The sequence below is a fragment of the Phyllobates terribilis genome, unplaced genomic scaffold (genome assembly GCF_046119375.1).
Source record: "Phyllobates terribilis strain yellow unplaced genomic scaffold, ASM4611937v1 Scaffold_11__3_contigs__length_659146591, whole genome shotgun sequence".
Classification (NCBI taxonomy): Eukaryota; Metazoa; Chordata; class Amphibia; order Anura; family Dendrobatidae; genus Phyllobates; species Phyllobates terribilis.
Genome location: NW_027362771.1, coordinates 337444236 through 337469171, shown reverse-complemented (window position 1 = coordinate 337469171; position 24936 = coordinate 337444236). Strand labels below are relative to the sequence as shown.

Genomic DNA, 24936 nt, shown 5'->3' with positions numbered 1-24936 from the left:
CCGTGTGAAAATTAAACAATTTGAGGCTAAAACAACATTTTGTGGGGGTTTCCACTGTTTAAGCACATCAGGGGCTCTCCAAATGCAACATGACACCCACAGACAATTCTATCAAAGTCTGCGATCCAAAACGTCGCTCCTTCCATTCTGAGCCCTGCTGTGCGCCCAAACAGTAGTTTTCACCCACATATGGGGTTTCTTTGTATGGTGTAATTTCTCCTGTTAACCTTGTGAAAAAAAAATTGGGGCTAAAATAATATTTTTGGGGGAAAAATGTGATTTTTTATTTTCACAGTTCAACGTTATTAACTTCTGTTAAGCACCTTGGGATTCAATGTTCTCACCACACATCTAGATACATTCCTTAAGGGGTCTATTTTCCAAAATGGCATCACTTCCCTTCTAAGCCCTGCTGTGCACCCAAACAGTAGTTTTACCCCACATATCGGGTATCTGCATGCTCAGGAGAAGTTGCTCAAAAAATTTTGCGGTCTATTTTCTCCTGTTTCTCTTGTGAAAATAAAAAAAAATTAGTCTAAAGTTACATTTTTGTGAAGAAAAGTTAAATGTAAATTTTTTCTTTCCACATTGCTCCAGTTCTTGTAAAGCACGTGAAGGGTTAATAAACTTCTTGAATGTGGTTTTGAGTATCTTGAGGCATGCAGTTTTTAGAATGGTATCAATTTTGGGTATTTTCTGTCATGTAGGCCCCTCAAAGTCATTTCAAATGTGATGTGGTCCCTAAAAAAATGATTTTGTAAATTTTGCGGGAAAAATTATAAATCGCTGCTCAACTTTTAACCCTTATAACTTCCTAACAAAAAAAACAATTATGTTTCCAAAATTGGGCTGATGTAATGTAGACATGTGGGAAATGTTATTTATTAACTATTTTGTGTGAAATGTAGTTTAAGGGCATAAAAATGAAAACTTTGAAAATTGCAAAATTTTCGACATTTTTGCCAAATTTCCAATTTTTTTCACATATAAACGCAAGTCTTATGGAACAAATTTTACCACTTTCATGAAGTACCATATGTCTCGGGAAAACAGTCTCAGAATCAGTGGGATTCGTTGAAGCATTCCAGAGTTATTACCATATAAAATGACACTAGTCAGAATTGTAAAATTTGGCCTGGTCATGAAGATGAAAACAGGCTTGGGAGATAAAGGATTAATACCACCGTAATTTAACACAAAGAACGTTAAACTGTATGGAAGACAAATTCAATTCAGTACATTTTTTGAAAGTTTTTATTTAGTTTAATACCACCGTAATTTAACACAAAGCACGTTAAACTATATGGAAGACATTCAATACAGTAAACTTTTCTGAAGGACTTTTTGAGTTTAATACCAGCATAATTTAACACAAAGCATGTTAAACTATGTGGAAGACAATCTCAACACAGTACATTTTTTAGAAAGGTTTTTTTGAGTTTAAAAGCACCGTAATTTAACACAAAGAACGTTAAAACTGTATGGATGACAAATTCAATACAGTAAAAAATTGTGAAGGTTTTTTTAGTTTAAAACCCCCATACTTTAACACAAAGCAGGTTAAACTATATGGATGAGAATACAGTCAATTTATTCATTCCAAAAAAATAATGTCACCTGCAGCAGCTATATATTTAGCAGCGGACTGCAAAGCCCCAAGCCCTGCTTAGAGGCTGCATTCAGCCACTCTTCCTGCTCTAGCAGCTGAGCTGTCCCTAGGCTAAATGCAGAATGTATCACATAGAAACAGCAAAGCACAAGGTTAGCCCTTACAAGAACTTTTCTATGGGTTCAGCAACAGTATCACCACTAGAGAACTCTGATTCCTGAAACTGTGCACATAGGCATGGACAACTACTCTCTCCCTCCAATCAGAACTGTCCCTGAGCTGTACAATGGCATCAGTGTGCTGAATGTGGTGGTGCTGGTCCTTTTATAGCTTCTGATGAGGTAATGCGACCAGCCAGTCATAGTAATGCCACTACCTAGATGGCTATGGCATTACAGTGACTGGCAGGCAATCCCCGCATGTTTATTGGCTGTGTAAACATGCGGGACGGGGATTCAAGCTTTAAATCCAAGCACCAGCCAATGTTCGACAAGTGCCGAGCACATCTGAGCATCCAGATACTCGAATGGTATTGATCATCACCGAGCACGTTCGCTCATCATTATTTACAATACATACTGTTACCTTATAGGTGACATGTTCTCTGATTGGATTCTCACATGAACCTATAACTCCCAGGATGTCCTTAATAATGGTAAGGTGGTACAGGGAGTTGTTGTTAAAGGCCATCAGACTGTAAACCATACAGGAACTATAGTACTGATGAGATGCAGGCAGTATCATAAATAAAAAATGTACATTCAGGTACCTTATAGACGATGTTGTCTCTGATTGGAGTCTTTCTCATTTTTAACTTCTCCATCTTGTTCAGACGCTATGATGACTTTTCACATCCAAAGCTCATCTTTGCAGACTTCCGTCTTCTCCGGTCTCCTGGAGCACATCACAACATGGTGCCCTTAACCAGGGCCGGCGTCAGCACCCGGCGCACCCGGGCAAATACCGGGGCCCTGAGCAGGCAGAGGGGCCCACTGGCGGTCGCGCACCCCGCTGGGCTATGGGCGGAGGAGAGCGGTGTCAGCGCCCGCCCTTCTCCGCCGCTTGCTCAGGGCCTCGGCAGCCGGATACTTACCTCTCCCCGTGCCTCCGCAGATCAGCTGTCCTCCTGCTATGCGCTCCCTGTGACGTCTCAGGTCAGAGGGCGCGGTGACGTCTTTACACCGCGCCCTCCCCTGAGCCGTCACAGGGAGCGCTGAGCGGGAAGACGCCGACAACGCTGGAGTTCGGACCCGAGCAGCTGCAGCAGGTAGCAGGTGAGGAGAAGGGAGGTGAGTATTTGATTTTTTTTTTAATGTATGGAGGCATGGGGCAGTATAAAGAGAAGGGGGGGGTGGCATCCTCCATGGAGCATTATAAAGAGAGGGGGGGGCATCCTGTATGGGGCATTATAAAGAGAGGGGGGGACATCCTGCATGGGGCATTATAAAGAGGGGGGGTGACATCCTGCATGGGGCATTATAAGGTGGGGAACAGCCTGCATGGGGCATTATAAAGGGGGGGGCAGCCTGCATAGTGCATTATGTGGGGGGAACAGCCTGCATGGAGCATTATAGGAGGGGGGCAGCCTGTATGGGGCATTATAAAGAGAGGGGCGGACATCCTGCATGGGGCATTATAAAGAGAGGGGGGGACATCCTGCATGGGGCATTATAAAGAGGGGGGGTGACATCCTGCATGGGGCATTATAAGGTGGGGAACAGCCTGCATGGGGCATTATAAAGGGGGGGCAGCCTGCATAGTGCATTATGTGGGGGGGAACAGCCTGCATGGAGCATTATAAGGGGGGGGGCAGCCTGTATGGGGCATTATGTGGGGGGTAACAGCCTGCATGGAGCATTAAAAGGGGGGAGGGCCTGTATGGGGCATTATGTGGGGGGTAACAGCCTGCATGGAGCATTATAAGGGGGGACAGCCTGTATGGGGCATTATGTGGGGGGTAACAGCCTGCATGCAGCATTATATGGGAACCAGTATCCTGTATGGAGCGTTATAAGGGGACCGGTATCCTGTATGGAGCGTTATATGGGGGCCAGTATCCTGTATGGAGTTTTATAAGGGGACCAGTATCCTGTATGGAGCGTTATATGGGGGTCAGTATCCTGTATGGAGCTTTATAAGGGGACCAGTATCCTGTATGGAGCGTTATATGGGGGCCAGTATTCTGTATGGAGCCTTATATGGGGGCCAGTATTCCGTATGGAGCCTTATATGGGGGCCAGTATTCCGTATGGAGCCTTATATGGGGGCCAGTATTCCGTATGGGGCCTTATATGGGGGCCAGTATTCCGTATGGAGCCTTATATGGGGGCCAGTATTCTGTGTGGAGCGATTCACCGGTTTCTGAGCTATTGTGGAATTTACAATAGATATCACTCATGTAATGTAAGAAGTGAAATCTTTGCATTGTACTATATATATATATATATATATATATATATATATATATATATATATATATATATATTTATATTTCTCCGCCGTATCTCTGCATCATGAATCGTGGTATGTGTTAAAGGGGCCCACTGAGACTCTTTCGCCCGGGGCCCAGAAAAACCTGGAGCCGGCCCTGCCCTTAACCCTCCGTCACATACAATATCGGTTCTAACGAGTTCACATACAATGTGACTGTCAGGCGCAGGCTAGAAAAATACCTATAATATCTAATGTTTGCAATTTCAGTGCTCTAAAAGTGATCAGTGACCTTCATATGGATGTAATAAAAGAGACTACACATAATCAGGTGCAAAAAAAAACCATTTACTTAACATAAAACTAATAACTGTGAAATACAAACATTTCAAAACTCCCGCCAAATTGTCCCCAGTTCGACTCTGTCCAAAAACTCTACAAAGAAAATTTATGGAAACAAACTTAATTTTAAGGTACCTTAAGTACTATTAAACACATATTCAATCAGAATTAGATCCTGAAGTTTCCCCAGAAAAATTACACTTGCAGAGCAAAGAGCAAGAATTACACATCATTTTTGCATGTGTCAGGCAGATTGCATTATGACATTTGTGACATTCATAATTAGAAAGCCTTCTGATTCCGCTTTCCATGGTGCAGGTGGTGCATCTCCTTCTTTTGGGAGGTGGTGCAGGTGGTGAATTTTCACTATCATCTTCTGGGCGGAATCTTTTGAGCTGAACTTGAAGGCGAGAGGGGATACCGATTGTTTTCATACTTCTCCTGCGTAGCTCTCCAATCACTAGTTCATGGGCCAATTTTTTCAGATAGATTCGTCTACGGAGTGGTTCAAGCTTGTTTTCAAGGTAAATGACTTGTGAATTTATACCACCCAAATTCAACATAGCAAAAAATATGACCATTGGCCAGCGTTTGGTGTTTCTGCTGACGTTGAAAGTTGAGCACATCTGATCAGCTGTATCAACACCCCCTTTGGTTGCATTATAAAATGTAATTATCTCCGGGTTTTTTTGTGCCTCAGTCCCAGGATCGATGGCATCATCATCATGAAGTGTTGATAGAAGAAGTACAATTTTTTTTGCTTGTGGTACATAGGAAACCAAAACCTTTCCATTATGGAATGCAAACATACTGCTGTACTGTTGTCTCCCTTTCACACTTACAAACTGTGTAGGCAATTCTTTTTTATTTTTTCTTACAGTTCCGACATATGAAAGCTTCTGCATTTTCAGATAATCAATCAGATCACAATTTGAAAACCAATTGTCAGCTGTTATATTGCTGACACAGTAAGGACCTTCTGGTTGTTTTCCTACATAAACTTCCAGGTTGTAAGTGTAGGTCTTACTGGCATCAACAAGGGCATACATTTTTATTCCATATTTGTTAGGCTTTGATATTGACGAAAGGCACATCTACCACGAAAACCAGGGAGCATTTCGTCAATAGTGAGATTCTCCCCAGGGCAATAGCTTTTTTTACAGTTTTCAACAAATTTTTGGAATATATCACGAATTGGAGCAAGTCGGTCATGTGTTTTACGCTCGGTTCGGGTAGTTCTGTCGTCAAAATGAAGGCAACGAATTAGAAGCTTGAATCTGTTTATGGACATAACAAGGCCAAATTTTTCAACTCCATCCCCATCTTTACTCCAAAGTTCCTCCAAACTTTGTCTATTTGCCCTATAAGCTCCTGCAAGGTATAATAATCCAAAAAAAGCACGCAGTTCTATTTCATCTGTGGCCTTGATGGTTCTGTTGCAGATGAACTTGTCCTTTATAATGTCTATATATTGGTTGGTATATGTGACAATAGAGTCCAGAATGTCATCTGTGAATAAACTATTCCAGCATTCAACTGCAGTTTTTGCATTACTTGCAGTTCCTATAACTGCAGGAAGGTGAGTAATAATGTTTTGAGGTTCCTACGTTTTTTCTGGAGTGGCTTCTTGTTCCATTGTTTTTTTTTATCTTTTCCCATATAATAAGATTCTACATCTTCATCCTCATCACTGTCACCATCTTGCTCTGTTTCAGAATCCACTTCACATACTTCCACCTCATCATGAGAATCAATCTCACTTTCCTCTCCTAAATCCTCATTCAGTGTGGGGTCTGCATCATCTAACAGCATGTTTGTTACTTCCTCAACATCAAGGTTTTTTGATAAATTGTACATTTTCCTCTCCATTTCAGCAGATAATCTGAAGCAAGAGAAGGAATATGTGTTAGGGAACTACTGTATATGCCTGAGCAGCACACTTTCTTTTTTAATCTGCCTTATTTCTATGAAATATTCTCACACTTTGTGCTATACATTCATAAAACAAGCTAAATAAACAATTGTGATGAATAAAAACATAAAATACCAACCTTATTGAGTATGACGTGTTCACATACAATGAGCCTGAGAGATTAGCGCAGTTATATCTGTCCTCCTGAAGCTCTGCAATCCAACTGTGGTATGAGGTTTCACAGAGCTGCTAGAGACAGGAGACTACCTGGAGGGAGGGGATTTCCTCACAATCTGGTGAGGAAGGAGAAATGAAAGTAAAAGAGATGTGCCTGTCAGGCCTATTGTATGTGACGGAGGGTTAAAAATGAAAACATGATTACACGTAATGATCCTGAATAAAAGTATCAGCCCTATGCTGTGCCTCTGAATAATGATTGCCTCTACCTTTTCTCTATATTGTGACCCTATCACTTTTCTTCCCCCACACTACACACTCACATTTTCTCCCCATACTATCCCCTCTTGCTCCCCCTAATGATCTCTCAAACATTCCCCCCACCCTTGCCATACTTTCTCCACACACATTCCCCCCTCCACTCTCATACTGAGTGGTGGAACCTCTGAGCAACTATACAAAGGGGTAGTCCTTGTAAGGAAGCGGGTGGCTCCCAGGGAAGGCGGGCAGGTAGTCACGGCAAGTGACAGGGACAGTCTCTGGGTAGAAAAGCAGGAAGTCACGGCAAGTGACGGGGACAGTCTCTTAACAGGCGGATGGTCACGGCAAGTGACAGCAGGGTAAGAGTCTCTAGACGGGCAGGTGGTCACGGCAAGTGACAGCAGGGAAAGAGTCTCTAGACGGGCAGATGGTCACGGCAAGTGACAGCAGGGAAGAGTCTCTAGATAGGCTAGCAGGCAGGTAGCAGGTGAGCACTCCCAGGTGAGAGGGCAAGAGTCTCTGGACAGGCAGGTGGTCACGGCAAGTGACGGCAGAGCCTCCAGGTAGGCTAGCAGGCAGGTAGCAGGTGAGCGCTCCCAGGTGAGCGGGCAAGAGTCTCTGGACAGGCAGGTGGTCACAGCAAGTGACGGCTAAGCCTCCAGGTAGGCTAGCAGGTAGGTAGCAGGTAGGCGCTCCAAGGTGAGCGAGTAAGAGTCTCTGGACAGGCAGGTGGTCACAGCAAGTGACGGCTAAGCCTCCAGGTAGGCTAGGAGGCAGGTAGCAGGTGAGCGCTCCCAGGTGAGCGAGTAAGAGTCTCTGGACAGGCAGGCAGGTATCAGGCAGGTATCTGGCAGGTACTTCCTGGTCTGCAGGCGGACTGATCCATAGACAGACTGGCAGGTGCTGGTAGGCAGACTGTCGGACCACAGGATAGGAAGCAGGTAAGCAGATATCAGGCAGGTATCAAGCAGGAATCTGGCAGGTGACTGGCAGGTAACTGGTAACGGGACCTGAGGGCTGAAGCAGAGTTGAAAGGCTTTGCAACAACATTGCTCGGGCACCTCCATTTTGGAGGAGGTGCCTTATATATGGTGAGGTCCTCCGGCCATTGGCCGTGGACTCCTTAGGACGGCGCGCGCGGCCCCTTTAAGAGAGGGGTAGCGCGCGCGCGCCCTAAGCACAGAGGCCGGGAAGCAGCGCGCGCTGCCAGCAGAGCGGGAGGAAGATGCCGGGCACGGAGCGGAGAGGTGAGGGGAACGCCGTCCCTGCCTACCAGGAGGCAGGGACGCCGACGCTACACTGAGTCCTCACACATTTCTCCCACCTACGCTCCCCATACTGTCCCTCAAACACCCCCCCTCTCCATACTGTTTCTTCACACATCCCCTCGCTCTCCAAACTTTCTCACCACATATTTCAATCTCTCCATGCTGCCTCCTTAAAATACCCCCCATACAGTCTCCTCACAAGATTCCCTAATTAATTGCCTGAAAGAAATGAGTACAAGTGAACATAGGGAGCCAATTGTTGCACCTTTACTGAGGAGGCACACCATGTTACCCAAAGAAAGTACTAGAGTCGATAGGACACACAGACACAGTGTCGCTGGCACAAGAATGGATGGCCATCATCAAATCCAGGACCCTGCTTGCATCATTCATGAAATGCATAGGTTTGGCATAGACCCCAGACCTAGTCAGGTAAATTCTGAATTTGTCCTCATGCAGGAAATTTCAATCAGTCATTTTCATAGACATACAGGTAACGACAGAATGGTGTGCCTGATCATAAAAGAAGGATCATTTTTTACAGTTTTTAACATTTTAAAAATAAGGAAAAATCTGTCTGTGCTGTGTTATTAAATAGGCTGTTGGTTACCATTGGTCCCCAACCGTTTGATCATAGCGAGATATGAGGTCATAATACCATTACTAAGGCTGTGATTGTGTTAAAGAGTTCAAAAGGGTTAGTTCATACAGTTCTTGGAGACCTCAGAGTGTTGCAAATATATATTTCTAGGCTGTTTTAGGCTTTGGGGTATTGAGATTTGCAGCGAATTGATTAGCTGCTAATCAAATTTTGGGGGAAAAATTTGTTGAACCCGGCAAACTCAATTTTCATCTCTATGCATAGTTTTCATTTTACCATGTTGGTCACCCCTTTCATTACAAGCTGTAGCTTCAGTCTATTAATGTCATAATGTAATCTAGAGGTAATATATTTCAGTGTAATTGAGTCATTCCCCGATTAAGGCATATTTTCATGTCTAAAATATTTATCTTGGAAGTATTTCTGTTTGAGTTTTTCCCACATATGCTGAACTAAGTATCTGTTCCTATTTTGTGAAATGTTTTAGCATATAAAATACCATTGTACTGTGATCATATCCAGTGATTATGTCATGGTACAGGGGTGTGGAGCTCCACATTTGGTACTGTTAACCATTGTAACATACATTAAGCAAATATCTCTGAAATTGTATCCAGATGTAGACTGCAGAAATGAGCTGGGCTTATTATAATTCTGTAATGTGTATCTTTTACAAACTGTAACAACCCAGTGTAAATATTTTATGAAATGGTGCAGAGAAATATATATTTTTAAATAATAGTCCAATCCATTGAACCACCCTTCTTTGGTTAGCATTGAAACCCAGGAACATTAAAGGTGTTGTCCTGCCTTAGGGTACAAATCTGCAGTCATTCTATGGGACTGCAGACTTGTGAATCCTCGCATTGAGCATTGTGAGGATTCTCCAGTGTCGGTACATGATCTCAAGTATGCAATTTGTATACATGCGGTCCTGTGCAGAACAATTGAGCGAGGCTGGCACATCTATTCAGAATATGTCTGGAAGGGACACATGTGCAATATCTTTCTAAGTGCAATCTTTTCAAAGTGCATTGTAGTTTAACGTGGCAGTTCAACAGGGCAGGAGACAGGTAAGCTATGCCTGATACTGAAACAAACATGCTTTTTGTTCAGTGGTAATACATTATTTATTTTCTATATCTCTTTGCTTCATCTATGTTCTAGCTGCTACTTTCTTGCACATTCTGTGCGCTCTCTCAACATCAGTTCTTCTCTTCAACCCTCTCCTATGTACAACACTCACGCTCTAGTGACATTTCTTAATCACTCCAAACCATCCACTACCACCATACAGTGCACAAAACACTCCTATAAATCATTGAACCACCTGCTCTTTCTCTTTGCTCTCCTTCTCCCCGTCGCTGGTGACATATCCCCTAATCCCAGACTTCCTTCCACCAGTATTTATAACTCTCTTCCTGCAACACATAGAAACCCTGCTAAATCTTATTAACATTCAGTTCATGCTTTCCCCTGTCTCTTTCAACGGTGCCCTCTGAACCTCACAGTCACTGTGTAATAAACTCCCCTACATCCATGACTTCTTTCTTTCTAATTCCCTTACCCTACTCGCTCTCACTGAAACCTGGATCCATCAGTCGGACACCACCGCCGCTGTTCTCTCATATGGTGAGCTACAATTGTCACATACCCTCAGACCTAAGAGCTGACAGGGTGGAAGTCTTGGTCTACTTCTTTTATCACAATGTACTTTATAGGTTATCCCACTCAGTACCCTAACTCATGTCACCTTCCTTTGAAGTCGACACCGTTAGACTCTTCAAACCTTTCTCCCTGCGAGTTACGGTTGTGTATCACCCTCCAAGCAAAACCAACCAGTTCCTTGATCACTTTCCAACCTGGCTTCCACACTTTCTATCCCGTGACATTCCCGCTCTCATCATAGGGGACTTTAATATCCCCATTGATGTACCACTCTCCCCATCTGCCACTTACCTTCTTTCTCTAACCTCCTACTTCAGCCTTTTACAGTTTACTAACTCTTATACACAAAAGATGTGAATACTCTGGATCTGGTCTTCTGCAGGCTCTGCTCAGTGTATGACTTTACTAACTCCCCTCTCCCACTCTCTGACCACAACCTTCTTTACTTCTCTGTCAGTAGCTGTCGCCCCATTAAGGACAACCCCACTTACCGCGCATACAGAAATCAGGTGTGTAACAATCGCGGTCGCAGAGGTCGTGACTGGGCCCGTGGGGGTGGAGGGCCTGCCAATGCAAGAGCAAACTTCAACTGGATGTGTGTCCTCGGATCCACATTCAGCTGAATTCTATTGCAGTGCAGATATCCGCTGGGTCCGTGTGCTACTATACAAGCTGCGGGCCAATCCGAGGCCGGCAGCTGATGTCGGCTTGCACGTGACTGGGGGTGCATGGCAGTGAGATCATGCGATCCCATTAATTGCACACTGAAGTCAGCTGCCAGCTTCAGAAGAGGAGGCTGCATGGCAGGGAAGGTGAGTATCATCTTTTTTTTTCTATGCATTAAAGAATAGTGGCAGAATGGGGAACATATACCAGGATGGGGAACATATACAGTGGTGGCCAAAAGTATTGGCACCCCTGCAATTCTGTCAGATAATACTCAGTTTCTTCCTGAAAATGATTGCAATCACAAATTCTTTGGTATTATTATCTTCATTTAATTTGTCTTCAATGAAAAAACACAAAAAGAATTGTCCTAAAGCCAAATTGGATATAATTCCACACCAAACCTAAAAAAGGGGATAGACAAAAGTATTGGCACTGTTTGAAAAATCATGTGATGCTTCTCTAATTCGTGTAATTAACAGCACCTGTAACTTACCTGTGGCACCTAACAGGTGTTGGCAATAACTAAATCACACTTGCAGCCAGTTAACATGGATTAAAGTTGACTCAACCTCTGTCCTGTGTCCTTGCGTGTACCACATTGAGCATGGAGAAAAGAAAGAAGACCAAAGAACTATCTGAGGACTTGAGAAACCAAATTGTGAGGAAGCATGAGCAATCTCAAGGCTACAAGTCCATCTCCAAAGACCTGGATGTTCCTGTGTCTTCCGTGCAGTGTCATCAAGAAGTTTAAAGCCCATGGCACTGTGGCTAACCTCCCTAGATGTGGACGGAAAAGAAAAATTGCCGAGAGATTTCAATGCAAGATTGTGCGGATGGTGGATAAAGAACCTCGACTAACATCCAAACAAGATCAAGCTGCCCTGCAGTCCGAGGGTACAACAGTGTCAACCCATACTATCCGTCGGCGTCTGAATGAAAAGGGACTGTATGGTAGGATACTCAGGAAGACCCCACTTCTTACCCCGAGACATAAAAAAGCCAGGCTGGAGTTTGCCAAAACTTACCTGAGAAAGCCTAAACCGTTTTGGAAGAATGTTCTCTGGTCAGATGAGACAAAAGTAGAGCTTTTTGGGAAAAAGCATCAACATAGAGTGTACAGGAAAAAAAAGAGGCATTCAAAGAAAAGAACACGGTCCCTACAGTCAAACATGGCGGAGGTTCCCTGATGTTTTGGGGTTGCTTTGCTGCCTCTGGCACTGGACTGCTTGACCGTGTGCATGGCATTATAAAGTCTGAAGACTACCAACAAATTTTGCAGCATAATGTAGGGCCCAGTGTGAGAAAGCTGGGTCTCCCTCAGAGGTCATGGGTCTTCCAGCAGGACAATGACCCAAAACACACTTCCAAAAAGCACTATAAAATGGTTTGAGAGAAAGCACTGGAGACTTTTAAGGCGGCCAGCAATGAGTCCAGACCTGAATCCCATAGAACACCTGTGGAGAGATCTCAAAATGACAGTTTGGAGAAGGCACCCTTCAAATATCAGGGACCTGGAGCAGTTTGCCAAAGAAGAATGGTCTACAATTCCAGCAGAGCATTGTAAGAAACTCATTGATGGTTACCGGAAGCGGTAGTTCGCAGTTATTTTGGCTAAAGGTTGTGCAACCAAGTATTAAGCTGAGGGTGCCAATACTTTTGTCTGGCCCATTTTTGGAGTTTTGTGTGAAATGATCAATGATTTGATTTTTGCTTCATTCTCTTTTGTGTGTTTTCCTTGCAAGCAAATTAAGTGAAGATAATAAGACCAAAGAATTTGTGATTGCAATCATTTTCAGGAAGAAACTGAGTATTATCTGACAGAATTGCAGGGGTGCCAATACTTTTGGCCACCACTGTATACCAGGTTAGGGGATATATATACCAGGATGACGCCCAGGATAAGAGACATATACACCAGGATGGGGCACATATATACCAGGATGGGGACCATGATAAGGGACATATACAGTGGGGAAAATAAGTATGTGATACACAGCTGATTTTGCAAGTTTTCCCACTACAAAGAATGGAGAGGTCTGTAATTTTTATCATAGGTAGACTTCAACTGTGAGAGACGTAAAAAAAATCCAGAAAATCACATTGTATGATTTTTACATAATTAATTTTGGATTTTATTGTATAAAAAGTGGAGTTGATACTAAAAAGTTATATTTTGGTCTCTAACAATATGACCTTCTCCCATGCCTATTCTGGATCATCCAGATGGTTATTGCCGAACTTCAAAAGGGGTTGGACATGTGCTGGCGTGAGCAGGGGGACCTTGCGTGCCCTGCAGGATTGTAATCTATGATAGCGTAGTGTGTTACTAATGGTAATATTTGAGACTGTGATCCTAGCTCTCTTCAGGTCATTGACAAGGTCCTTCCCTGTAGTTCTGGGCTGATTCCTGACCTTTCTCAGAATCATCCTTACCCCACAAGGCGAGATCCTGCATGGAGCCCCAGACCGAGGAAGATTGACAGTCCTCTTCTGTTTCTTCCATTTTCTAATAACTGTGCCAATAGTTGTTGTCGTCTCACCAAGCTGCTTGTCTATTGTTCTGTAGACCATTCCAGCCTTGTGCAGGTCTACAATTTTGTCCCTGGTGTCCACCATGGCTAAGAGAGACAGCTCTTTGGTCTTAGCCATGGTGGAGAGGTTGGAATGTGATTGATTGAGTGTGGACAGGTGTTTTTATACAGGTAATGAGTTCAAACAGGTGCAATTAACACAGATAATGAGTGCAGAGTAGGAAGGCTTCTTAAACAAAAATGAACAGGTTTGTGAGAGCCAGAATTCTTGCTGGTTGGTAGGTGATCAAATACTTATTCCATGCAATAAAATTCAATAAAAATCATACAATGTGATTTTCAGGATTTTTTGTTTTAAGATTCTGACTCTCACAGGTGAAGTGTACCTACAAGAAAAATTACAGACCTCTCCATTCTTTGTAGGTGGGAAAACTTGCAAAATAGACAGTATATCAAATACTTATTTTCCCCACTGTACAGTATATTTGTCAGAAATACACATTTCTGAACAACAATCATAAACACGATTTATAGAGCTTTATATTCCACTAAGAATTTCACATTACAGTTACTTTTAATGTGGGTTCTTTGCAGACTACATGGGTAGTTAATATTCTAACACGCTAATGTATTCTAACCCGTGGGAAGCCATTTAAAAATACTTAAATATCTTCACATATACATGAAAATTGAAGCTATTTCACATGTAATGGCCAATATATCTTCCCCTTTTACCTCAGCCCTGAAACTGACTGTTACCCTGCTTCGCTCCCCCTCTTGGCTCTGTGACTTCAATTAAACACATTATTGAAATTCCTCTCTGTGTATGACCTCCTACAGCACATTTCTCTTTTCTAATCATCCCCTAAACTCTTTCTAACATAAAACTATGAGAAACAAGGTCAGTGTCTACATGTGTGAAGGGAGACCAGATAAGAAAAAATGCTGAATGAGAATTCATAAAGAGCCAGCACAGTGACGAGTACCATAAAACATGAAAAGAACACCTCCTTTTTTCAACTATTATTCAACTTACAGAAAATTCTTAGAACATGTTTATTGTGTCCAGAATACACTTACACACCATGCACACTTACACACCATGCCTCTTAACTTTACGTTTGAAGCTTTTGCAATCAATGTTACATTATCTTCTTAAGGCCCCTACACAAATTAGACTTAAGTTGGAAGAACAAACCACTATCAGCAGAATCGGCCAACTGTCTAATGTATGCAGGCCTCACTACTTTTCTCAGCAGATAATGGCGAGGGGACATTAAGATCTGGACTAAAGCTAGTGGTTCAGCTCGGGGGATGATGAAACATCTGAGTGAGCCCATAACCAAGTAACCATGTGTACAACTACGGTGGCGCAAACTTATATTGGGCATAGAGGAACCTCAGCAAATGACTAGAATGTTAATGAAAATCTCTATACAAAGATTAACACTGATATTACCGCCATATAATGACCATAAAGCGATACATACCAGTGCTGCAGAACACAGAAGGGATTACAGTAGGGATACAGATAGTGACTTACAGCTGATATTCTTTCTGATGGAGTTGTTCTCTTTTTCTGTCTGTTCCATCTGGTCCAGGCCAATATCATGACATCTCCAAGCAACAACTCGTCTGCAGACATTACGACAAAGACATGTTTGACTTGTTACATTTTCTGCACGGTTGCCATCTATTCTCAACCTGCAGAAACACCTCATCTCACCCCAATGCTGAGCAACTGCTGCCGTATGTTTTCCTATTACTGCTCTTCTTAGTACCCCACATAATAATGCCAACCACTGTGCTTCTTACAAAGTAAAATGCCTCCTTTCTGCCATTTAGATGGTAAAAATGCATCCTAGAAAATATTAATGACATGCGCAAATGCCCTAGAAAACAGTGATCATATTTTGCCCCTAGAAAGTAATAATGCCCCCATTGTGCCCAGTTGACAGTCACAACACCCCTAGTGCCCCTATAACAATTTTTCTTTTTAAGTGCCCACTTAACATTTTGTAATGTCCCAAGTCCCCTCATATACAGAATAGTTTCCCTCTTCACAGCATGATGCCCCCCACAGCTTCCACATATACAGCAAGTTAAGCCCACAGCTCCCTATACACAGCATGATGGGTCCCATAGTAGCCGCCTCCTACTGTATGACAGCCCAATAGCTCCCCATTGTATGATGGCCATCAGTAGCCCTCACACTGTATGATTGCCCCCAATAGTCCAGTATTCCTCCAACACTGTATGAATGTCTCCCCAGTAGGCCCCCCTTACTGTGAGGATAGTTCCCAGTAGTCCAGTAGTCACCCCACACTGCATAAATTGCCCCCAGTAGTCCAGTAGCCCCCCCATAATGTATAGATAGTCCCCAGTAATCCAGAGTCACTCCACACTGTTTGAATGACCCCAAGTAGTCCGGTAGTTCCCCCACACACACTGTATGGATGGGCCCCAATAGTTCCTCCACACTTTATGGATGGCCCCCAGTAGTCCCTCCACATTGTATGGATGACCCCTAATAGTCCTCCACACTGTATGGATGGCCCCCAGTAGTCCTCCCACACTGTTTGGAAGACCCTCAGTAGTCCCCCACACTGTATGAATGGCCCGCACTAGTCCCTCTACACATTTATAGATGCCCCCAGTAGTCTCCCCACACTGTATGGATGGCCCTTAGTTGTCCAGTAGTCCCCCTACACTGTATGGATGACCCCTAGTATTCCACCCACACTGTAAGGATGGACCCTAGTATTCCCCCCAACCTGTATGGATGGCCCCCAGTAGTATAGTAGTCACCCTACACTGTATGGATTTTTTTTTAAATGTGGTGCCCAGAACTGGACACAGTATTCGAGATGAGGTCTGACCAAGGAAGAGTAGAGGGGGATAATTACTTCATATGATCTAGACTCTATGCTTCTCTTACTACATCCCAGAACTGTGTGTTGCCTTTTTTGCTGCTACATCATACAGTTGACTCATGTGCAGTCTGTGATATATTAGTATACTCAATTCTTTTTCACACGTGCTGTTTCTTAGTTCTGTTCCTCCAATTCTGTAGATGTAATTTTCAATTTTCTTGCCCAGATGTAGAATCTTGCATTTCTCCCTGTTAAATACCATTCTATTAATCACTGCCCATTGTTCAAGTTAATCTAGTTCCTTCTGAGTCCTTTCTGCATCTTCTCTAGTGTTATCTATCCCTCCTCGCTTTGCATCATCTGCAAATTTGATTAGTATACTTTCAGTTCCCTTATCTAGATCATTTATAAAAATGTTGAACAACACTGGGGCCAGGACAGAGCCTTGTAGTACCCTCCTTGAAACACTCTTTCAATTAGATGTGCAACCATTTATTACCACACTTTGAGAAAGATTACTGAGACATTTATGAATACACCTAACCGTAGCCTTGTCAATCCCATTCTTGGTAATTTTTTCAATTAGGATAGTATGAGATGCTTTATTAAATGCTTTGCTGAAATTGAGATACACTATATCTACTGCATTTCCCTGATCTACTCAGTCAGTGATTCCATCATAGAAGGAAAATACATTAATTTGGCATGACTTGTTTGCTACAAACCCATGCTGGCTCTGGTTAATTACTATATTATTTTCCAAGAACTTGCATACAAGCTGTTTAATAATTTGTTCAAAGATCTTTCCTGGTATAGAAGTAAGGCTCACTGGCCTATCATTTCCTGGCTCCATCTTGTTTCTTTTTGTAAGGATAGGGACAACATTTGCACTTCTGCAATCTTGTGGGACTTCTCCAGTTCTCCAGGATTTTTCAAAGATTCTGGCTAGTGGTTTTGCAATTTCCTCTGCTATCTCTTTCAGTACCCCAGGATATAATTCATCTGGACCAGGAGATTTAAATTCATTTAAATTAGCTAAGTGTTCCCTCACCATCTTTCTGTTCATAGATAGTGTGGATTCTTTTATTCCTTCGATAGCACAGTGAAGATCAGTTGATGTTACATTTGCTTTCTTAGAGAACACAGATGCAAAATAGGAATTTCAAAGTTTGGCCTTCTCAACATCATTTTTGACCACTTCATCCTTTTTATCTGTAAAAATCTTATAGCATCTTTGACTTTTATTTCGCTTTTGATTTACCTCCAAAATCCTTTTTTATTGCTCTTGATCTTCCTTGCAAGCTTCACTTCATTACTGGCTTTAGCTTTTCTAACACTTGCCCTGCATTCCCTGCAGACAGCATTATAGTCTTCTTTAGAAGCCCCTCCCACACTGCATGGATGGCCCCCAGTAGTCCAGTGATCCTCCCACACTGCATAGATGGCCCCCAAAAGAGTCCTCACAATGTATGGATAGGCCCCAGTAGTCCAGAGTTACTACACACTGTTTGGTTGGCCCCAAGTAGTCCGGTAGCCCCCCTCAAACTGTATGGATGGCCCCCAATAGTCCCCCCCACACTCCCCCAATATGGAGATGCCTGTGCAAGGTTGTTGCTCTGTTATACTTACTTTGCTTCAGCCCTCAGGTCCTCTGCAAGTCAGTCCTGTCCGCCAGCCTGTTCTACAGTCCAGTCCGCCAGTCTGACTACTATCCAGCCCGACAGTCTGCCTGCAGTCCAGTCTGCCAGTCTGTCTATAGGCTCTGCCCACTCGCTTACCTGGAAGCACCTGCCTGTTACCTGCCATGCCCGCCAGCCTGCTTTACCAGGAAGCACCTGCCTGTTACCTGTCTGTTGCCTGCCGTGTCTGCCAGTCTGCTTTACCTGGAAGCACATGCCTGTTACCTGCCTGTTACCTGCCATGCCCACCAGCCTGCTTTACCTGGAAACACCTGCCTGTTACCTGCCTGTAGCCTGCCGTGTCCGTCAGCCTGCGTTACCTGGAAGCACCTGCCTGTTACCTGCCAGCTACCTGTTGTGCCCGCCAGCTTGCCTACCCGGAGCACTCGCCTGACTATCAGTCTAATCAGCCTGCTTGTCTACCCGGACCACCCGTCAGCCTGCCTGCCGAGCTCATCCGCTGTACCGGTCAGTTCCTGCCTTCTAACCCGTGGGAGTCACATGCTCTCATACAAGGTCGGTCCCAGAGAGGCACCAGGTCCCTCTGCTCGGTTCCTCCCTGGTTCACTGAGTCGACTGAGCCGCCGTGCGACCTTGGTCGGGCCTAGTAGATACTTAGTCACGCCCCTCTGGCCCCTCCTTGCACTGCAGCACAGAGGTTCCACCACCCAGATCCGTAACATAAATATTTGGGTTAGGACGAGGCGGGATGGCTTTCGCATTATTTTGATCAAAATTATGTTAACTAATTATGTTACCCTCTATTATTTTCATGCACTATTGTGATTTACTGTATTTATTTACTGGAGGGTATTTGTGTATTGTATTTCTGTCTTTGTTTTTTTTCTGTTTAGTGGCCATGTGTGAACATGCTCTTACATGCTGCATGCACACCAATTTACATTCCAGTTCAGATCTCTTGGTTTTTTCAGTCTAATGTGTACCAGCACATATAAGGGTCTGGCCGACCTTTCTTTGAGCTGGAAAGCTTATTCATCTTGCTCCCCTTGTCTCTGTGTCCACTGTTTTGGTTCAGTCCCTTTGCCCTTATCCACATGTACGTCACTTGACAAATTACATATTACAGTTAGGACTGTCCCATAAGGGTCGCCGTGACGATGCGGGATGACTTTCGCATTATTTTGATCAAAATTATGTTAACTAAGAACCCTTTATTATTTTCATGCACTATTGTAATTTATTTATTTACTGCAGGGTATTTGTGTATTGTATTTCTGTCTTTGGTTTCTTTCTGTATATACAATGTCTATAGACAGTAAGCTGCTTATAACAGAAGGGGGGGAGTCAGACTTTGGCCTCAGGTGCTGCTGTGTCCTAGCAATGATAAGCTCCTGGTGTTAAAACAATGATTGCAAGTAAACAAAACAAGGAGCTTGGTAAGAGAGACATTGGTGACATCTGCGTTTTAACCCCTACCTCATGTTGTCCTCAGATTACATATCAAATCCTGCTGACAGATTCCCTTTAAGGATCATACCAACTTGGCTAAAAAGACTAAATTTACATTTGGGAAAGAGAGGGCCATATCTGAGGAATGGAGAAGTGCAGGAACGAAAGAAAACAAGGCATGCCAGAATCAGGAGAATAGCAGCATATACACCAGGTAAAAATATGCATATAATGTGGCAAGTGATAGGTCCTCATTAAAGTTGCGACCACAACATAAGTCCTCAGTATAATAAAACTTGATAATTGTTTGAATTGTTTATATTATAAAAACAAAGTATGAACTTGAATTTTGTGAATCATCTTCTAAATTCCATTAGAAAATTACGTAGCTTACAGTAATACTCATGATTACAATATAAAAACAAAGCAAAAGAAAAAAAAATCAATACAGTCATCTCATGTATAAAGCTATAAAGCTCAATCTGCCATTTATAATATAATAATCAGTGGTTCATTTAAAAATTTATGTTGCATCCAATCAATTTTAATGTGATTGTATTTTGCCATTTTTTCACAGAAATTGATTTATCTCTTGCTCTACTTATTTATGCTGACTATGGACTTCACCATTTCTAATTATTTTTGATACAAATTGTTGCTAAACATGACTAGAAAATAAAAAGTCTGAAACATTATTCATTATATACAGTACAACAGGTCTCAGAGTCACCACAGATCTCCGTCATAGACTTCCCTGGACAATTTTTAAATGACTAAATAATATATGTAATGGTTTCATATATGTAAAAGTCTGTAAAGTATGTATACCGTAGAGATTTACATTCTGTATATGTATATACAGCTACAGTATGTATATTCTAAGAACTTAAAAGGGCTCTGTCAGTGTAGAGGGGAACACACGGGGCCGCTACCATCACGCTGTGTGCTGGGACTATCTTTTCTTCGCCCAATGCCCCCTCTACTATTAAGGACTGAGACCGGAGTGTGTGCTACATTGGAGGATTTGCTGTACTCATTGTTACACCATTCATGGAACCAACACCGACTTCAGGAGATCGTACATCTGGGTTAACAGACTCACTTTTACTGTGCAATTCTTCCATACACGGCTGCAGTATACAGATCAAGACAAGTTCTTTGGTTATTGAAGGACCTTTGGTAATGTGCCTTTCCAGTGTTTACTCTCGTCCCTTCCTGAGACCCAACATCATCCACTTCTTCTGCTACCCAGCTGAGAATCTCCCCTCTAGGGATATAGAGGCCTCGCCTTGAGCACCTCTAACAGGCCATGATCCTAGGACTGTGCCAGGGTCCAGTTTCCATCTCAAATGTGTCCTCATTCTGTTCTGATAATGTGCACTAGTAAAACACTTCTTCACTGCTGCTACTGCTGATGGAGTCTGTTTTCCTGTCTGCTCAGTCTTCCTCCACACTTCATCTCTCTCTCTGTACATGGGACAGAACCTACACCGATCCTGTGCAATCGGGTCTTGAACCCTGGAATGAGGTGGCCTGACACAGGCCTCCCCTGACGGCAGGCGTACACTGCCTAATGCTCCTCACTACTCATTCTCCCCCAACTGTCTGCAACCCGGAAATCATTTTCTATAAAACTGCTCTAATGCTCTAACTGCTTCCAACTGGGAATTTCCCTTATGCTGTGGGTATAATGCTTAACTACTTCTGTACTGAATTTAACTAACTTCCTGAACTACTGTGCCCTTTCCCATTACTAACCTAAACTATGAAGCCTATACTATACCTATGTCCTACACTTAACCCTATATGTTTTGCATAAAGAACATTATAAATTCACTATATTACAATACATCAACTGAACACACTAATGTTCATAGAACTCTATACATTTCTTATATGATAACAGTCACAAATCAGCATGAACACTGTTTAGAGAGGGAGAGGCATGTGACACCCCTTGTCACATCCTTACATCAGCACAGAATGATTGTTCAAAGCAACTATAGGCATAATGGTGTGGCCAATCAAACAGGTACCGCGGCGTAACCAAACATTTAAGTGCACCTTCCCACTTGCTTGTTTTTCATGTATCTCTCTCCTTCTCTGGGCTTGTGAAGCCAGAGCTTTCAAACAAAGAGGGGGAGAGCTGCTGAAATGGCGACCGAGGTTGAGTATAGGTGTTATAATTTTACAAGGGAGGAAGCATAGGGATTTAGAAGCAATATCCTATGAGTTCACATGATCAAATTCTTCCAATGAGATACCTACAGTCATGGCTGAAAGTGTTGGCAACCTGGAAATTGTTCCAGAAAATTAAGTATTTCTCACAGAAAATTATTGCAATTACACATGTTTTGTTATACACATGTTTATTTCATTGTGTGCATTGGAACAACACAAAAAAACATAGAAAAAAAACAAATTGGAAATAATTTTACACAAAACCCCACAAATGGGCCAGACAAAATTGTTGGCACCTTTCCAAAACTGTGGGTAAACAAACTCACCTGTGGCAAGTAATGGGTTTGGGCAATATGAAAATGACACCTGAAACCAGATAAAAAGTATGGAGAACAGAAAGAGGAGAAAAAAACTGTCTGAGGACTTGTGAACCAAAATTGTTGAACAATATCAACAATCTTAAGGTTACAAGTCCATCTCCAGAGATCTGGATGTTCCTATGTCCACAGTGCGCAACATAATCAAGAAGTTTACAACCCATGGCACTGTAGGTAATTTTCCTGGACGTGGATGGCAGATAAAAATTGATGAAAGGTTACAACGCAGGATAGTCCAGATGGTGGATAAACAGCCCCAATTAAGTTCCAAAGAAATTCAAGCTGTCCTGCAGGCTCAGGGTGCATCAGTGTCAGTGGAAACTATCTGTTGACATTTGAATGAAATGAAACACTATGGCAGGAGACTCAGGAGGACCCCACTGCTGACACAGAGACATAAAAAAGCTACACTGCAGTTTGACAAAATGTACGTGAGTAAGCCAAAATCCTTATGGAAAAGTGTCTTGTAGACAGATAAGACCAAGATAGAGCTGTTAAGTAAAGCACATACCGTAATTCTACTGTTAACCAAAAACGGAATGAGACCTACAAAGAAAAGAACACAGTACCTACAGTTAAATATGGTGGAGGTTCAAAGATGTTTTGTGGTTGTTTTACTGCCTCTGGCACTGGGTGCCTTGACTGTGTGCAGTCAAATCTGAAGATTACCAAAGGATTTTGGGTCGCAATGTAGCGAGGAAGTGAAGATGGATCTAGCTCAACACACCGGGCAATTAATTAAAATTCAACAATCTTTATTGGCAAATTCTTTTAAAAACTAGTAGAAAAGACAAAAAATAGACATCTCAGACGACAAAAAGCATATATTATGGGGTGGTGTGTATAAAATATACCATACGTGTTTCGAGTGAAAAACTCTTGAACACTGGCTAAACAAAGCGTTTTAATCATCCTATCCACTTGGTAAATATATATGAAATTCCTCCAATTCCTTCTGTGTGCCCGTCCAAAGGAGGAAGACGTCGTCCATGAACCGCCATGACATGTCTGAAGTGGTGGAATACATAGACGAGGTCCTCCTCCAATGCAGCCATAACCAGATTTGCATAAGCGGGGGCCATATTGGCCCCCATTGCAGATCCTCTCTTTTGGAGAAAAAATTCATCCCCAAATAAATAATAGTTATGATGTAATACAAAATCAAATAATTTGATAATGAATTCTTGGCTATTACTTGTATGGTCAGTAAGTAACAGCCTCCATTTAATCGCATCCATTCCCTTAATGTTGTCAATTGAGGTATAAAGAGAGACCACGTCGAATGAGGCCAAAATAACCTCATCCTCCAATTCTATCTCCTGTAATTTCAATAAAAAATCAGTAGTGTCACGTACAAATGATTTTGTATTTTTAGCCAAGGGATTCAATATTTTATCTAGATAAGTTCCAATTTTATTAGTCAGTGAGTCTATTCCGGAGATTATGTGCCGCACCGGAGGATTATTTAAATTCTTATGAATTTTAGGGAGCATATATAGTACGGGGGTAGTAGGATAGTCCACATATAGAAAGTCATATAGATCTTTATCAATTATGTTCTTTTTCAAAGCTTCACCTAAAATGATTTTTAAAAGATTCAGGAATTCAAATTTTGAATCTCTATCTAGTTTGGCATAGACCTCACTTTCACTCAATTACGCATGGATTACGCATCACTGCATATGTAGATGCGCATTCCACGCGTTTCAATGTGCGGATGGTACCCGGGTCTAGAGGACAGGAGAGTCTCCTCCGGACCCGGGTACCATAGAACCTGTGAAAAAAAGAATTAAACAAAAAATAAATATTATATTTACCTTCTGATGGCCCCCGCTGCGCTCGTCCTCCCTTGCTGCAGATCGCGGTGGACTGAAGGACCTGCGCTGACGTCATAGTAATGTGACGGCAGGTCCTTCAGTGTAGTGTACCGCGAGTTGCCGAAAAGGGTGAACGGAGCGAAGAGATGGAAGGATCATGATTTAAATAGACATTTATATGTATAGATAAATCTTTCTCTAGATCCAAATGGTAAACTGAATTCTCCTAATTTGACTACAGCTGAGCTACAGGCTTTGCATGACCTTGCCTATGACGACGACATAATAATAAAGCCAGCAGACAAAGGTGGGGCGGTCGTCGTCATGGACAGGGTCATGTATGTTGAAGAAATAAGGAGACAATTGAGTGAAAGTGAGGTCTATGCCAAACTAGATAGAGATCCAAAATTTGAATTCCTGAATCTTTTAAAAATCATTTTAGGTGAAGCTTTGAAAAAGAACATAATTGATAAAGATCTATATGACTTTCTATATGTGGACTATCCTAAAACCCCCGTACTATATATGCTCCCTAAAATTCATAAGAATTTAAATAATCCTCTGGGGCGGCCCATAGTCTCCGGAATAGACTCACTGACTAATAAAATTGGAACTTATCTAGATAAAATATTGAATCCCTTGGCTAAAAATACAAAATCATTTGTACGTGACACTACTGATTTTTTATTGAAATTACAGGAGATAGAATTGGAGGATGAGGTTATTTTGGCCTCATTCGACGTGGTCTCTCTTTATACCTCAATTGACAACATTAGGGGAATGGATGCGATTAAATGGAGGTTGTTACTTACTGACCTTACAAGTAATAGCCAAGAATTCATTATCAAATTATTCGATTTTGTATTACATCATAACTATTTTTTATTTGGGGATGAAATTTTTCTCCTGAAGAGAGGAACTGCAATGGGTGCCAATATGGCCCCCGCTTATGCAAATCTGGTTAGACATGTCATGGTGTGGTGGCAGTACATAGACGACGGTGTTAAGAAACAGGCATTCCTCACATGTATTAAAGCTGTCAAACAGTCGCAAATCATGAGCACGGAGTGAGTCAAACATAACACCGAAGCACGCTGAAGATACTCGGAAAACACCCGAACATGCTCGTAA

The 24936-nt window shown here is 42.5% G+C and overlaps 1 long non-coding RNA gene across 1 annotated transcript in view; it reads left to right on the top strand.

Moving 5' to 3' along the window:
• LOC141165142 (uncharacterized) overlaps positions 1–20733 on the top strand; it is a 33417-nt gene extending 12684 nt beyond the window's left edge. The window contains exons 2-3 of the long non-coding RNA XR_012251065.1: positions 19474–19644; positions 20008–20733. This is a non-coding gene — a long non-coding RNA (uncharacterized lncRNA). The remainder of the gene's footprint in view (positions 1–19473; positions 19645–20007) is intronic.
• Positions 20734–24936: the final 4203 nt, after the last annotated feature.